General features: G+C 43.3%; 1 protein-coding gene across 5 annotated transcripts in view; it reads right to left on the reverse strand.

Moving 5' to 3' along the window:
• LOC135510695 (neurexin-2-like) overlaps window positions 1-18,331 on the reverse strand; it is a 977,907-nt gene that overhangs the window by 472,717 nt on the left and 486,859 nt on the right. The gene's annotated exons all lie outside the window — the stretch shown is intronic.

Consider the following 18,331-nt stretch of genomic DNA (forward strand, 5'->3'; position numbering starts at 1 on the left):
GGAGCGAGACAACAACAACAACAAAGAGAGAGAAAGAGTAGAGGAGTGGAGGAGGGGAAAGGAAAGGAAGAAGTTGGATTAAACACTGGCGGTAGGCGGGGCTGTCCCCTACGGTGTGGCGTTACTCGTTAAGGATTGGTCGCGTGGGCGCAGCTCAGAGGGGAGTCGCTCACGAGTGCAGTTGCTAGGGTTGACCACTGGGACGATGCTGTTTTCACTCTCTAATAAGGTCTCAAGGGTAAGACTAGTTCGTGGAAGTATGAATTGCATATTATTTGACCACTTAACACACTAGACAACTGACAATATGACCTTGCAGAGTCAAACAACTGACAAACCTCAATGCTTGACTATTCAGTCTGCGTTCCAGTCGAACAAAACCTCAATCAAGAGAGTCGGGGGATGAAAAGAACTTTATTTTAATATTTAAATACCAAAAGTCGTGTTTTTTGTGCGAGGTTACGGGAGCGAGCGGCGTCTTTGATCACTGACGGAGCGGAAACTGACAGACGGAATCAAATGTACACCGCCAGGAGTCTGATGGAGGGGAGATAGCTCCAACAGAGAAAAAAAGCCTTTGTTTTCCTTTCATGGAATGTAAAAGGCATCAACCGTCTGTTTTTAAAGGCTTCCTCAAGCCCTCTGGAGGAAGATTGTCAGCTTTTGCCAGAAAGGTGCCAGGCGCAAAGACATATTCATTCCCTCTCTCTACAGAATGTTAAGTCCTGGGTCTATTCATTAGTATTGCAGAGACACTAGAGTATACTTCAGTGCAGAGTCACTGAGTTGACCTTAATTTGATTATAGCAGAGTTGAGATGAGAGGGGGACTCTTTATCATGTAATACCAGGCCTCTGACTTACTCAGGGTGGGAAAGAAAATCAGATATGAAATCTGTCCAATTGAAGTTCCTATGCAGTGCGAATATATAAAAAAAATAACCAATTTGTCTCGTAACGGACTTATACACGGAGTATACTACCATACCCGTTCAAAGGGACTTCAGTCTTTTGTCTTGCCCATTCACCCTCTGAACGGCACACATACACAATCCATGTCTCAATTATCTCAAGGCTTAAAAATCCCTCTTCAACCGGTCTTCTCCCCTCCATCGACACTGAAGTGGATTTAACAAGTGGCATCAGTAAGGGATCATAGTTTTCACTTGGGTTCACCTGGTCAGTCTGTCATTTTTGCTAATGTTTTGTGTACCAGGGGTATGTTAGATGTGCTCTTTATAATTGAGTTTTAATCTAACCATCGAGGCGGGAGTAATGTTGACGATCAAAGTCTTCCCTGATCATTTCCGTTCAGAGAACATTGTGACAGTGTTTGCCCGTGGATTGTATGGAAACAGAGCAGTGTCTTGCCAAGTGACTTCATTTGGATTGGATTTTACAGTCCAACACCAATTTATATTGTAATTATACTAATAGTCCTGGCTAGGGTCGCTACGATCCTCTCCAATCTTTAATATGACATCTGTTGGCCCACACACTGTACCACAGACAAACCAACAACCATGCTCTGGGTTACTGTGAATAACATTACATTCCACAGTGCAAATAGTTCATATTCGCTATATGGGTAGTGTGGGCCTTACTAATATTCAATCTAGTGATATTTGGGCTGTTTGGAGGGGGTCGAAAACAGGCAATTATTTTCTCTTAATACTGTACCTGTATTTTGATTATCTATTGAAATCTGTTCTGTTGATAGTTAAAAACGTCCTCCATTTTCTACCAACTCACAGTACATTGTGTTCTGTAGAACATTGTTGGTCAAAATATTCCGTCAGCATTGATTCATTCACCTGTCAAATACTTGAAACTGCTTCGTGTACATGAATCAACCTTGGCAACTGACGATTGACTGCTTTACAATAAAACGATTCCCTAATCACAGTCAACAACAGACTAGTTGAGTACCAAACTGTGAATACCAACCAAGCTAAAACTCTATGAACATTCACCTTTTCTAATTTCAGCAAGACCTCATAAAAGACCTATACAAATATGCCTGAGTCAAAAGTGAAAACAGTGCCGTAACCATGGTACCTTGGTCTTTTGAGGTCCTGAAAACAACCCTGACAACAACTGCACTCCAAAGGTCTCGTCCCCAGCTAAGCACTCTGCTATTCCTTTTTTGTGTGTGTGTGTGACTGTTTTCGCTTTTTGACGTACTTCCCTCAAAACAGGGCAACCCATTTTTATGTCTGCTGTCACTACTTGAGGAAAATAGATAAGAGGCCAGTTTAGGTCGTGCTTATAGGAAACGTGGAAGAGGTGGTGGTGGAGGCGGAGGTGGGCACATCCCTGGTCATCCTGGGGGGGGGGGGGTTTGGGCTGTCGATATGTTTGCCTGAAGACCACTTCTCTGGAGGGGGAGGGGTCCTGTGGGGGGTGGGGGGAGAGACCGAAGGGGGAGGGAGGAAGGTCAACGTTACCACAGCTAGCGACTATAAGACTTTCGAGAAGCAGCCACGGCTGGCCCAAGTGACTCCAAGTACAAGTGATCGCAACACACGCTAATCAAACCCGGGGATCCATTGCTTTGTGTTTCTCGATCCACTCACTCATAACACAACCTCTTCTTGGCGGCTAGAGTCCATCAAATCGGGGGCAATCCACGGAACTCTACTTGAACCCCTTTCCGTGACAGAATAAGACACCAACTGCAGCAGTTAAGTCACAGTTGGCAGTGGGCCTTGTGTGTTTAGCTGTGTGGTGGTTAGCGGTGCAGCGCTACGCTAGCCTGGCACTGGGTCCAGTAGTTAACATCATTAGCGGGCCATTAATGGAGGGAGTGTCAGCCAGCTGCCAGCCACCTGTGAGGATTCCAGCTGAAAGAGGGGAAATGGGAGATTAGCACTGTTTTTGGGGGGCCACATCCCTCTCTCTCTCTCTCTCTTTTTCTCCCTACCTCCCTCCGTTCTGCCTGCCCTTGAGTATTTCCGAGCCTCTCAGATCACCCATTGACACACATCAATGCAAAAAATAGTAACAATAAGTAGTTTCACTGTAGTCTCCATTCAACTAAGTGTCACCATCCTGGCAATTTACCTACATTTATTATGCTGGGAATTGTTCAAATTTGGTTATCTCCATTTGTCCAGGCGAAAGAGAATGATTTGAATCAGGTGATCTGGCTTTTGCCAAAGTCTGAAGAATATTAAGCTTCCCATGGACTTAAATAATCAAATGTCCAATGACCAAAACTAGCAACATGGCTAATAATCTACGCTACAGCACTCTAGTGAGTTAGGTATGTCCTCAGTCTTCAGCCCCACTGAATAGTATGGTCTGGAATGATGTTGCTGGTGGTTGCGTCATCTTCCACTGGCTGTCATCCTTCACTAGCCTGAGACTAAATGGTGAGGATAACATCACAGCTCGCCGCTGGTTCAAAGTTCCTAGTTACCTCAGATGCCCATGAACCAGACAGTAGGCTGAGGAAACTGGAGAAACCACAGCCCCGCAATGTCTGCCTAAACTGTATAACACATTTGACTTCAAGCTTTTTTGTTTTATTTGATCAATAATCCAACTTTCAAATACTATTGCTCTTGTTTTTTTTTGTTCTTGTGTTTCCAACACATTACTCAAACACTCGTAAGGATTGTGTTGTAAGAAATGTTGCCTATGGAACTAAACAGCTCTTTCCCGTACAGTGCAGTCAGCCCTTCTCTTTGCCTGACCTAAAAAGAGATGGAACATTCAACATTGTCACCATCACAATCTGGAATCACCACTGGTTCTCTCTCTCTCTGACCCTCTCTCTCACTATCTCAATCTCTGTCTCCTCCTCTCTCTCTGACCCTCTCTCTCACTATCTCAATCTCTTTCTCCTTCTCTGACCCTCTCTCTCACTATCTCAATCTCTGTCTCCTTCTCTCTCTCTGACCCTCTCTCTCACTATCTCAATCTCTTTCTCCTTCTCTCTCTCTGACCCTTACTCTCACTATCTCAATCTCTGTCTCCTCTCTCTCACTATCTCAATCTCTGTCTCCTTCTCTCTCTCTGACCCTCTCTCTCACTATCTCAATCTCTGTCTCCTTCTCTCTCTCTGACCATGTCTCTCACTATCTCAATCTGTCTCCTCACTCTCTGACCCTCTCTCTCACTATCTTAATCTCTTTCTCCTTCTCTCTCTCTGACCCTCTCTCTCACTATCTCAATCTCTGTTTCCTTCTCTCTCTGACCCTCTCTCTCACTATCTCAATCTCTTTCTCCTTCTCTCTCTCTGACCCTCTCTCTCACTATCTCAATCTCTGTCTCCTTCTCTCTCTCTGACCCTGTCTCTCACTATCTCAATCTGTCTCCTCACTCTCTGACCCTCTCTCTCACTATCTTAATCTCTTTCTCCTTCTCTCTCTCTGACCCTCTCTCTCACTATCTCAATCTCTTTCTCCTTCTCTGACCCTCTCTCTCACTATCTCAATCTATGTCTCCTTCTCTCTCTCTGACCCTCTCTCTCACTATCTCAATCTCTTTCTCCTTCTCTCTCTCTGACCCTTACTCTCACTATCTCAATCTCTGTCTCCTCTCTCTCACTATCTCAATCTCTGTCTCCTTCTCTCTCTCTGACCCTCTCTCTCACTATCTCAATCTCTGTCTCCTTCTCTCTCTCTGACCATGTCTCTCACTATCTCAATCTGTCTCCTCACTCTCTGACCCTCTCTCTCACTATCTTAATCTCTTTCTCCTTCTCTCTCTCTGACCCTCTCTCTCACTATCTCAATCTCTGTTTCCTTCTCTCTCTCTGACCCTCTCTCTCACTATCTCAATCTCTTTCTCCTTCTCTCTCTCTGACCCTCTCTCTCACTATCTCAATCTCTGTCTCCTTCTCTCTCTCTGACCCTCTCTCTCACTATCTCAATCTCTTTCTCCTTCTCTCTCTCTGACCCTCTCTCTCACTATCTCAATCTCTTTCTCCTTCTCTCTCTCTGACCCTTACTCTCACTATCTCAATTTCTGTCTCCTCTCTCTCACTATCTCAATCTCTTTCTCCTTCTCTCTCTCTGACCCTCTCTCTCACTATCTCAATCTCTGTCTCCTTCTCTCTCTCTGACCCTGTCTCTCACTATCTCAATCTGTCTCCTCACTCTCTGACCCTCTCTCTCACTATCTTAATCTCTTTCTCCTTCTCTCTCTCTGACCCTCTCTCTCACTATCTCAATATCTGTCTCCTTCTCTCTCTCTGACCCTCTCTCTCACTATCTCAATCTCTTTCTCCTTCTCTCTCTGACCCTCTCTCTCACTATCTCACTCTTTCTCCTTCTCTCTCTCTGACCCTATCTCTATCTCATTTCTGTCTCCTCTCTCTCACTATCTCAATCTCTTTCTCCTTCTCTCTCTGACCCTCTCTCTCACTATCTCAATCTCTGTCTCCTTCTCTCTCTCTGACCCTGTCTCTCACTATCTCAATCTGTCTCCTCACTCTCTGACCCTCTCTCTCACTATCTCAATCTCTTTCTCCTTCTCTCTCTCTGACCCTGTCTCTCACTATCTCAATCTGTCTCCTCACTCTCTGACCCTCTCTCTCACTATCTTAATTTCTTTCTCCTTCTCTCTCTCTGACCCTCTCTCTCACTATCTCAATCTCTGTCTCCTTCTCTCTCTCTGACCCTCTCTCTCACTATCTCAATCTCTGTCTCCTTCTCTCTCTCTGACCCGTCTCTCACTATCTCAATCTGTCTCCTCACTCTCTGACCCTCTCTCTCACTATCTTAATCTCTTTCTCCTTCTCTCTCTGACCCTCTCTCTCACTATCTCAATCTCTAACTCATTCTCTCTCTCTCTCTAACTCCTTCTCTCTCACTATCTTAATCTCTGACCCTCTGACTCCTTCTCTCTCACTATCTCAATTCCTGTCTCCTTCTCTCTCTCTCTGACTCCTCTCTCACTATCTCAATATCTGACTCCTCTCTCACTATCTCAATATCGGACTCCTCTCTCAATATCTGACTCTCTCTCTCTCTCCTCTCTCTCTCTCTCTCTCTCACTATCTCAATCTCTGACTCCTTCTCTCTCTGACTCTCTCTCTCACTATTTCAATCTCTGACCCTCTGACTCCTCTCTCTCTCTCTCTCTCTCTGATCCACTGACTCCTTCTCTCTCTCTCTCTGATCCACTGACTCCTTCTCTCTCTCTCTGACCCACTGACTCCTTCTCTCTCTCTCTGACCCACTGACTCCTTCTCTCTCTATCTGACCCACTGACTCCTTCTCTCTCTCTCTGACCCTCTGACTCCTCTCTCTCTCTCTCTGACCCACTGACTCCTTCTCTCTCTCTCTACCCACTGACTCCTTCTCTCTCTGACCCACTGACTCCTTCTCTCTCTCTCTGACCCACTGACTCCTTCTCTCTCTGACCCACTGACTCCTTCTCTCTCTCTCTGACCCACTGACTCCTTCTCTCTCTGACCCACTGACTCCTTCTCTCTCTCTCTGACCCACTGACTCCTTCTCTCTCTGACCCACTGACTCCTTCTCTCTCTCTCTGACCCACTGACTCCTTCTCTCTCTGACCCACTGACTCCTTCTCTGACTCTCTCAATCCTTCCCTCTCCAGCCTTCTCTCTGACTCTCTCTCTCTCTCTCTCTGAATCTCTCAACACACACATGCCTCACATGAAAACACACATGCAAACACGATTTCAATCTTTGAAAGGGTAGACTGTGAGCTGACTGAAAGTCATCATAGGAGACTTTGTTATACTTCATGTAAAATCTTGTTTTGGATGAATCATATTTAAGTTTTAAACAAGGATAAAACAAGCCCATGAGACGAATGGTGCGCCAGTCAAAGTCAGCTCAACTGCTGAAAGTGCTGCCAAACGTACAATTAGGGTGGCTAACACTCCACGTTACCTTGAACAAGGCCCAAGGCTTTTGTGCTGATGGCAGCATTACATGGTAAAGCTTGTTTATACTGTACATCACGGGTGAACTGAATAATGTCTTAATGGCTGCAACACCTTATGGGCTTCAAGCCTTAATATTGGAGGCTTAGGGACATGCTTTAGAGGTAATGGCACGGCACGAGACAAGTTGTCAGGATGTTTCAAGGCAACAGTGACGACAAGTTAAACACAGCCAAGATTACACTGGGACGAAATCAATGGGCTCAGGGCGAGAGAAACATAGGAACTTTCTGACGGGTTTTATTGTCTCTTTCTCTACCGCTTTCCTCTCTGTCAACTTGAAAGGATTGGATCCAGATTCTAGCCAATGACAATCCATTACACTTGAGGTAGACAGTCAGTGAACCGATCCAGCTTCTTTAAAAAGGAACATTCTGTCATCTGTGAGTGCCTACTGTATGTTCCAGCTTCCCTAATGCTGGAACATAGAAAGTGTCCATTGAGGACAACGCAGAATCAGTGAAGCCGTTTTCACAGAGCTGCACCCATAAGCTGGAAGCCGTTGCTCTTCTACCAATGATTTTTGTAAAAGCAGAAAATGCACTTTGTGAATTCTTAAAATGGGCGGAATGGAGTGGGTCGCTATAGGGTAATCGAGTAAGAAAATATACTCTGATCCTCCCACCCACATAGGGTACTGCGTTTAGTTGACGGCGTGCTTGCTTTTACACAGGACGTTTCCTTCTAAAAAGCAATACTATTGCGTCTTTTGCGATTGTACATCTAAATTGGACGAGCCAAAGTGAATTGTACACCCACTTGGAGTGGTGCAATATTCCGTGTAAGTTAAACTGTGTGTTAACTTCTATGTTGACTGATTATATCGCAGGAAATGGATCCAGGAGTTATCATGAAAGGGAGAATCCTGAGCTTTGTGACGAAGAGGAAATCGACTGCTTTCCCTTTAAATTACTCAGCCAGTGTATTTCTTTACCTAACAATGTCAAAGAAATGAAACTGGTTGGCATGCAGAAAGAGGACTGAAGGACTCTGGGTAAGCAGGTATAAACAGGACACATCCACAACTATGCGGTGACTGCATGGAGCACGATATAAGACAGTGGTTGGCAACCTTCGTTTCCACCTTCGTTTCAACCTTCGTTTCAACATGCCCTTTAACTATTCAACTGCCATTGGCGTCAAATTTGACGATCAGCGGAATACGTGTGTGCGTGCTGGGCTGGGACAAATGCCTTCCCACCCTGCAAGCTGGATAAGACAGATATGTCATCCAGCTATGAATTTGTGATTTGATCCTGGGTTGCAGAGGATGCGGCAAAATGCCACCCGCTTTTGGTAACAGCTTCCATCTTGTTGTCACTGGACCAAAAGTAACACGTATGGAGAGAAATGGATCACCTCGTCAAGCCTCGAGATAATTACATCATACGGATGTACTGGAACCAGGGTCATTTCTGTGCCTGTTTTATTTACGTAAAAAAAAACAAAAAAACGCTTTGTCGGCGCATTCCTTCTCATGCCAAACTAAACTGTGCCCCTCGGAACCAGATATCCTATATTTAGCCTCCGCAATAACACTATAGTAACGCCACAATCCGCCGTTCCATTTAATCCGACAATAGACTTAGCGCTGTGTAATTGATTCCCATTACACGATTGCAATTCCCCTTGTAAAACAAGGCACGCGGCTCCGGCTTCGCAAGCCTCTAGCCTGAGAATCAAACAGGAAAATAGGGAGACTGAACACCTATAGCTCTGTTGATACACAGGGTCTTTTGATCGGGGCATTGACGCGCTGACTTGTGTGGCATCCCAAACGGGCATGGAAATGGCCTAATGTCAGGTCATTGTTCTTCGGCGGACAAAGTGCTGTCCGATCCATTTGTTAGTGCCGTTTCAAACCCGGCAATTAGCGCCATGTGCGGCCGTTTTACATGACATTTATTCCAAGAAAGCAATATCTTACTGTACATTATATCACATCGAGAGTCCCAAAAAAATCCTTATGTTTTATGAAACTATGGTATAATCAGTTTTGTCATATATTGTAGCCCAGCAATAAAGTCATTTAGTGAGAGTAGGAAGCTAATCATAGTCCACTATCGAGCTGAGAGTTGGGTACAAACCCCTTTCCGGCAAGCATGCACACACAAACAGACAGAGAGACAGAGAGAGAGAGAGAGAGAGAGAGAGACAGAGAGACAGAGAGAAAGAGAGAGAGAGAGAGACAGAGACAGAGAAAGAGAGAGAGAGAGACAGAGAAAGAGAGAGAAACAGAGAAAGAGAGAGAGAGATAGAGACAGAGAAAGACACAGAGAGAGAGAGAGAGAGATAGAGGGAGACAGAGAAAGAGAAAGAGAGACAGAGAAAGAGAGAGAAAGCTCCTATTCCTAACCCTCATTACAGGACACAGCCAACTCAAATCCCTCCAAAGCACTGGAGCTAGGAGGGTGTGATCTCTGCTGTGTGGTATGTGTGTCCCTCTCATCCCTGCTAAAGCTCTGATAGGAGCTGTTTACACTCATAGGGCCAGAGCAGGGATTGGCTCTGCCACAAGGTCACAACGTGACCTGCTATTGGTAAACCGTAGAGTCTCATTCAAACCCTCATCCTGTTTCCAAGTGAAGAGACAAAGGAAAAGGCATACTGCCTAACACCTCATTTATTTTTCATTAACCCCATTCTCTGGCGATAGACGGCGTGGCTGTATGGAAAAAGCACCCATTGATTTGGACCAGATGGGTCAGTGAACCACATGCCGTGAGTTACTGGACTAGTAAACCAAGAGGTAACTCGACACTGCAGATCTCTAGCTTAGTCTATTCCAACTTCGGGATATTATATTTACAGCCCCGTTGTTTGGCTGGCTATGGGAGACCTCTGGAGTGCAGTTCAGCGTTGTGCTCTAATAGCGCGGCCTGTGGTGTGCTTGGCTGAGCGTGTCACTGGCTCATTGACCGTGCTGGGCTCTGTGACACCGAAACCACCGCCAGAGAGTTCTCCTTCTACTGGATACCCTCTCATCATGACAGCATCAGGGGCCTGCCTGGACAAGGAGCTATAACATACACAAACGCATTATTGCAAACACACAATTGTGTGCAAGCGCACACACACACACACACACACACACACACACACACACACACACACACACACACACACACACACACACACACACACACACGGTGTCAGAGAGAAGACCAGGTGAAGCACCCTAAGTGGCTCCTCTACTGCCTACATTGATTTCCTATGGTCTGGCATAGCGCTGGCTTCTGAACGTAACACTAGTCTAGAACAAATCCTGGAAATTCAAGAGGGGGACTGCATACGTGCATAGGAAAGTGCATGGAAGTGAAGCCATGCATGCTCTCTTGGATAGTGGGACAGGGCGGCTGTACCAAAGCATTCTTGTCCCGGCAGCTTAGCCTCTGGATTTGTAGGTGTCGCAACCATAGAGTGCATAAGCTTCATGTTCCCGGAAACACATGCACACCCAATATCAAATGGATATAGAGCTCTATGAGCCACCCATGTTTAAAGTAAGTAATCATGTGACTTTATTTTCTCAGAGGCAGCGGGGAGTTGTTTCGTTCACCTTTACTTTCACCTTAGTGCTCTGACGCCTAACTTTTTCTGAAGTCACTACTGTAGCTTGTCTGCTACACACTGTTTGGTGGTGGGGCAACACAAGTTTCTAACCACTTCAGGTAGCTAACCACTTTTAACACTTCCTTCACTGAGGACAACATTGTAAATGTGTTTTTGGTTTCACATGCAGACAAGTTGACAATCTTACCTTGACTGTAAATCCCTTACCTGATGGAAGTGCAGGTCTTTTAGCAAATCATGTCTTACTACTTACCTTCAGAAGAGTTTGTAACTGTTTGAGGAGGCAAACATCATAAAGTCCACATTTACAATTTTTCAAGCAAAGTTAGTTATCAGCGTTGAATGCACATTTCCACATACAGCACAGTATTAGTCAAATGCAGGGCAAATGAAATGCTTCTCAAATACATCATCCAAAGAAAAGGTTTTCCCATTGGTCTGCCAACGCACACGACAGCTACACGTTCCATGACCCCCTCGCCCTTAGACGGCTCGAAGGAGGGTGGGCAGTCTGAGCAGCGAGAGGGGGTCTGTTCAGCAAGTGATTCCCTGACAGGTGACTGGCAGCTGGACTGGGACAACTAGCGGTGACTGAACTCAGTGGGGGAAGATCCTAATCCTGAAGTCTTCAGCCATCAAACATGAAGCCTTTTAGCTCCGAGGGCTCGTCCAACTGGTGCCTTCAATTCCTCTATGAACCCTGGGTTAGTGAGAGGAGGGGTGGGGGCCGGTGGACGTGAAGGGAGCGCACGGGGGCAGAGGAGAGGCAGGGGGAACTATTTTGAGACCATTCCTGAGTCTCAGTAAAGGATGGAGGGGAGTTTTAGTTGTGTGTTGGGCAGTTAAGGAGTGGGGTTTGGAGGGTGAACGGTTAGTGCTTTAGTAAGTAAGGGAGAGTCAGACACAAAAATGGTTGTTAGTACAGTTACAACAAAGGTTTGATTCATACAGTAGTATTAGTAACAGATTGTTTTAGTAGTAGTAGTAGTAGTAGTAGTAGTAAAATAATTAGGAGGATTCTTTAAAGTCCTCTGCAATTTGATTTGTCCAACCAGATCAGATTTTTGGACTGAATGCGTGATATTTTTGTGACAAGGGCTTGTTTTGGTTGAGAAGAAACAAAATGATTCCATCCAAGCTAATAAGGTGGGCATGAGCCATGCACTGAATGCCTGGGCGACAACATGGAATATTAAAGGAGAAGTCCATCAGACAAAACAAACATGAACCAACAGGACACAACAATCAAACCAAAACCACAACAAACTAAATAAATAAATAACTTTGAGAGGAGGCGGCAATGGGAAAAGGGGAAACCCAAACAGAATGGCAGAGGGCACCACTTCGACACCAGACAAAATGGCAAAGGAAAAGGCTATGAGGTTAAGGATGACATTAGGACAAGAATGCCAAAGGAAAGAACACCCATCTAGACACGCGTGCTTACTGGCACGTGCTGGGCTAGAGCAGCGAAGTCAACTTTCGGGTTAGGATGCAGATGTCAATGACGCTAGCCAGAAAAAAAAACAGCATGCAAACAGGGTGCGTGATTCAACAAACAAACAAAAAAATGGTCATGTACAATGAGGGACCAAACCCAATGTAGCAATCACAAATGTATGTAGTCAACAGAATATGGAGAGGGTTTTAAAGAACTGGAAAATCTAAGTGAGGGGGAAAAGGCTTCCACTGTCAACGGTGAATAGAACGCCAAATGTAACATTCAATTTGTTCAATCTAAGAGCTATATAAAATCCCATGATTTCAATCTCAATCCATGTGTGTGCATGTGCTAACAACGGACAGGTGCCAGTAGCTAACGAAAACACCCGACATATCCCTTCCCTTACTCTTACAGGTATAAATACACATTGCCACTAATGGCAAAGTGACTCTGAACATACACCTACTGGAGTTTGATTGATTGAGTAATTTACAGTAGTTATGAAACCCATAACTGGCTGGAATAACAATAGTCTCAGGCTGGTTCTTTGTTTTGCTATTCCGTAGGCTAGCATTCCCCCTTATGGTTTGCTTCCACTCCCACTCAGGTGTAGTTGTGATGGATGGCTCACACAGCCTCCTGTAGGCAACACTCTTCTAGTCACCTAGAAAATGAAAAGCCGCCCCCCCCCCTCTCTTATTTTTTCCTTTTATCTTATTTTTTTGTGTGTTTGTAGCAAGGTAAGGAGTGAGGTCGTATTATTTGTTTTAGTAAGTAATACAATTAGAATAAAGTTCATCAAAAGAAAACAAAAATAACGGAAATAACAGGGGTGGCTAGAGTTACGTGGCCGTACAGATAATATTAGAACGGTTGATATATGTACGAATATATATAATAGCCATGATATATATATATATACATATACATATATGCTTTAATGTCATTGGTTTATTTAAAAAAAAAAAAAAAAAAAAAAAAAAAAAAAAAAAAAGATAAGGGGGGGTCAACTCTGACATGCATGGGTTGAGGCCAGTAAAACTCAGAGGTAACAAGGTCGTGTTAGTGATGGAGACAGTAGGTCGGACATAGTTGAAACATTCCGAGAGATATCCCCCTACATGTCATGCAACAATACTGGGGAGAGCAGAACCCACGTTTATTATTGACTTGTGCAAATCCAGTGACAGGAAGTAAGAAACTATCCAACTGCAGCAACCCGGAAAGGTCAAACAGTACAGAATCTCGTTTTACCATCTGTTCCACTATGGGTGCTAATATATGAAGATCTGTGAAATCATTTACTATTGACTAGTTTAATGTCCTTGACTCTAACATATTCCACACTTATTCCACACTTAACAAACTGAATATTAAAAAAAACATCTGAAATATAAGATGTCTACACAAATGTTATACATGAAAGAAAATAATGTACTGTAAATGAGATCTTAATATCTTCCCTAGAGTCTTCAACTGTTTTTTTTTGGTAATAAACAAGTAGTGTTAATTGAGTCATTTACACTAGTGCATGGCAATGCTGTAATTCAACAAAATTGCTTATGTAAAGCAATGAAAATTGTATCCTTCTGGGGCATTTTTTATTTATTTAATTGGCACGGATTACTGAAATGTCTTCTAACAAAACAACCACATCAGTATTCATACGCCAACCAGCCTCGAGTACTCTCCTTTTGCATTTTATCCATTCTATCCCTTTCTAAAAAAATAAATCACTTTCCCCATTTCCTTTAGCAAACCAGTAGCAACACTGTCTTTGTTGCCTGACTCCTAGCAGTCTGGTTCTACACAATAAAGCTTTAGTGGCGGACAAGGGGACAATATTTACCATTCAGAGACAATGGCATTTAATTAGGCTGGGTGTTGAGAGTCTAGGTAAGGGCTCAGAGCTGATCCAGCTCAGTCATAAATCACACTACAGGTCTAATGGGATCGGATCCTCATTTTGAGGCCCTGCTTTACGACCTGACCTCCCCCGACTAAATAAGGAGGTGTATATATGGACCTGAACTATTCATGTTTGAGTGGGAACCACAGGTCTTGGCACATAGAGCCTCACCTGTGGCAAACTATCAAAATGGGTGTCTTGATGCACCTGGCGCTCGTAAAATGAAGACAGAATCAATGTTTTTTTACAGGCTGTACTTCTGGATATATTCATTCGCTGCAGTGCATTCTGCACAGAACCCGTAGATAGTTGAATAGTATTCTGTTTTACTGGATTGACAAATATTCAAACGTTCTAACACTAAAGACATAGGTCATCTAGTTTCACACACAGTATAATACTATTCAAATGGCCCTAGTTCTTAATACCTGCCACTGGAGGTTTGTAATAGTAGGGGTATTTCTCTGTCAATGGAGTCCACTATGCACTTTCACTTCAAGTTCGCTTGTTGCAAGAAAATTGATAGGGGGGAAAACTGAAGTAAATCGGAACTTCTTTGGATAGATTTTGTTATAGTCAATTCAGAAGTTGCTACTGTATCTTTCTTGGAATATTATTCTTTATTTCTTCATGAGGATAGTGTTTGAGGAAAAAAAGAAACAAATAAAAGGGGAGAAAAAAAATCAAAGTAACAATTTTTTTTCTTCTAAATTGTTGTTAAATTAATCATTTTAGGACAGACCTCTTTCAGTGGATAGGTACAATTTCTGGAAGGAAGGGAGGAGTTTTGGATGGTAAAAAAGTGGAAACGAACATAAAGTAAAAGAAAGACAAATAGAGGTGATTTTTTTTCCAGCTACCTTGGAATCGATGGAAGTTTTGTATTTTCAGTAAGAGCAAACGGAATAGAAAGAGGTAACGGAAACCCGGGGCAAACCAAAGTAAAGACAATTAGAATGATATCTACCATATAATGCAGTTTGTTTACCATAGCGTGTCCAATGCCTGCGTGCTTCAGGAGAAAACAGGGGGAGGAGAAAGAAAAAAAAAGAATGACAAACCGTGAACTCAATAAAGGACACTTCAACGGTAAATAAAGGAGATTTCGCCTTTTTGAGAAACAAAAACAGGTTCATTAATCTGAGAATATAGGCGATAATAATCCAACCAATCAATCCTTGAAATGTCCAAAATGAAATAAATTTGGATGATACAAATCATCCAAATAAAGAAATAAAGAAAGTAATTGGAAACTTTTTGTTGTTGTTGTATTAAAGGGTTGTCCAAAAATAAAAGAGATAAAACAATATCATTGTATTTGTTAGTACGTAAGTTCACACATTAAGTAGAAAAAAAGAACAGATGACTCACATTCCGTGAATGACACAGTGTTAGTTGTAAAAAACAAACAACTAAAAGTTAAAGGAAAACCAAATCACAAAAGAAAATAGTAAATTGGAGAATTCTTAAGCTTTTTGTTAGTAAAAAGACAAGAGTTAGCAAATTAATTTTCACATAGAGGGGTTGGGGGCAGATTGGGGGGTTGGGCTTGTTTCTGAGTGGGGAAGGGAATGAAGGAAAAGCAGTTCAGTATTAGTAGTAACCACTTCTGCTAGTCTTGGCTGTGGGTGTGGCTGGTAGGAGGGACAAGCTCCTTAGAATCGGTGTTCCATTGCAGGGGGTGTGGCCAATCATATTCCGCATGGTTGGCAGGTTATATTTTCCCAAGCAAACATTTTCTCAGGTTTCTTTTCTGAAAGATCTTGTGCAAAGAACCAGTTCAGGGAGTATGGAGAAGCCAGAAAAAGAAAAAAAACATCAAAAGGTAAAATGATCACAATTATCACAATAGTTAAAATAGCTAAGAGAACAAGGACAGCAGCATTGGCGATGATAATCAGAAAGTTAAGGACATTCAATTTCAATGGGTTATATAAGAAAAACAAAACAAAAATGACATGTATTGCATATTGTAGCAGAGGTAAAGAAGGAAACAAAGGTTTGAAAGACATGTTGTTCCTTTTGGGCGATGCAGTATCCTTGTGTCTGTGTCCTGAAAGAGAGAGATATTCAGTTATTCGAGTTCACTTCCAAAACACGCAATAACCCATATCCTCTGCCCCTAGGGAGAGAAACAAACACAAAATGGACACTGTGTTAGAAGTCGACTATTTATATGTACTTGATGACAAAGAGTAGCCTGGCTTTTCCTCACAATTCACTGTGAACGATGACAATGAAAATACTGTATGCACCAATGTTGAATTTGCAAGTTGTCATGTGATGCCTGTATGAAGCCTTATGTCATTTTAACCTAAATTCCCAACTAGAGGAGAATGTATAGCTTTTAAATAGATCACTGTACTTCTCTCTGACTTGGTATGTTCATATCTCACAATGTTGTGCCAGACAGTAAAGATAGATCAATTATATACCAGGTGTGTGTGTGTGTGTGTGTGTGTGTGCTTGCGTGAGTGTGTACATTTGTGCTTATGTGCAAAAATGCAGTACAGAGCCTTCCCACTGGGCAAAAATGGGTTGAATCAATGTTGTTTCCACGTCATTTCAACAACAAAAAAAGCAATGTGATGACGTTGAATCAACATTGAATCAACATGGAAAACTGATTCGATTAGCAAAAAGTCATCAACGTACGGGAATTGAACCTAGACCAAATTGAACCGAGACGTTGAAATGACGTCTGTGCCCAGTGGATTGTAGCTTTTTCTGTACGTGTCCAAAGGGTTTACTTTGTGTGTTTATGAGTGGGAGTGAATAAGAGTGGCAGCCACACATCTGAACTCCACAGTGGCATTTGTTAGTCAGAAAATGAAGATGGCCGCTCACTGTTTGATCCGGGTCACCAGATCCGGGTAAGCAGTGTCAAGCACCCCCGCTCTGCCGCTAATGATTTATGTTAATCCATTAATTAGGTAAATAAGTTCCAACAGTGGGTGTGAAATTTGCATATGTGTGCCACTGCCTCGTCAAAGACCCACACTGTGCTTGTGTCTCTAATCGTAACAAAACACAGACACAAATACATCAAACTCAAAATAGGGATTGAAAGGGACTGGGGATGCAAAACAATGGTTTATTAAATAAGACAAATGACGGTCTATGAAGGTGACAATCACGGCGTGTCTTTGTCTGACGGACAGATAGCAATTATGTGAATTTGTGAGAAGCGTGATTAAATATTACGTTTGTGGTGTTTGATGTCTGAATCCTGAACTGATCTCGGATATTTAAGATGTTCTTACATTCAGGGAAAAATTGCGGAATGCATGTGGAAAATGTATCTCCTCAGACTGCTGACGATCTTTGACTGGACATAAAAAGAGGGAGGAATGGAGAGAAGTCAGACTGAAGTCATCCCTTCGTCCACGTTTTGGAGACAGAGAAGACACATTAACACCCTGATTTGACCAAGAAAAGTCGGTATAGAGATCTTCGACCAACATTCCAGGCCTACACTCCTCCTTTCTCTTTTAACCATGTCATTTTTATTTCTATTTAACCTTTATTTTATCAGGGAGTCATAGCGTGACCGCATGTTAAATAATTCAAGCGAAGACGGGCAAGGAAAGTCAGAGGGAAGCAAGAGGTATAGCTCAATATACCAGCTCCTGAAACCATCGGAGATCGCTTAAACTTTTATGAACCTGTAGAGTGAGGGGGAGAGAGTGAGGGGGGAGAGAGTGAGGGGGGGAGAGAGAGAGAGAGGGGGGGAGAGAGAGAGAGAGGGGGAGAGAGAGAGAGAGGGGGGGAGAGAGAGAGAGAGAGAGAGAGAGAGAGAGAGAGAGAGAAAGAGAAAGACAGAGAGAAAGAGAAAGACAGAGAGAAAGAGAAAGACAGAGAGACAGAGAGACAGAGAGACAGAGAGAGAAAGCTCCTATTCCTAACCCACACATAACACGTATACAGGAACACACGTCTCAACCTCAGCCTGCCAGTGGGTATACTCAACTAGGCCTCCCTATTTTCAAAGTCTTCAGCTGTGGCATTGACGGCCCTCGTCCGCCCTCGCCTTCCCTGTCTGTAATTGACTCATCTGGGACAGGGAGGCAGGGAGGAGGCGTTGGTCATTGTTTGCTGATGGGGGATAAAACTAATCGTGTAAACAAGGAGCAGGCCCCGATAAATAACTTTTTTTTTATAAGCTCGCTCAGCAGCTCCCTGCATTATTAATGTGGGGAAGAGACTATAAAGAGCTATTAGCATTGTTTCACCATTGTAGCCTTCCACTTGCGGAAGGAAAGGAGAGAATTGACATGTCTTCTCTGTCAACAGTCTGGGGGGGAAGTGGCAAATCGCTAAGGCCCAGAAGCAAATGAGATGACAGCCGGATCGTGTTGACTGAGTAGCAGTAAATGAGGCTATCAGGAGTTTGATCTTTACGTACATGTCACAATGGACAAAGTTGAACTATCACCGTGAGCACAATCGAGATAAATATTTAATGCGGCTGTAAAATAAGA

The sequence above is a fragment of the Oncorhynchus masou genome, chromosome 23, assembly GCF_036934945.1.
Source record: "Oncorhynchus masou masou isolate Uvic2021 chromosome 23, UVic_Omas_1.1, whole genome shotgun sequence".
Taxonomy (NCBI): Eukaryota; Metazoa; Chordata; class Actinopteri; order Salmoniformes; family Salmonidae; genus Oncorhynchus; species Oncorhynchus masou.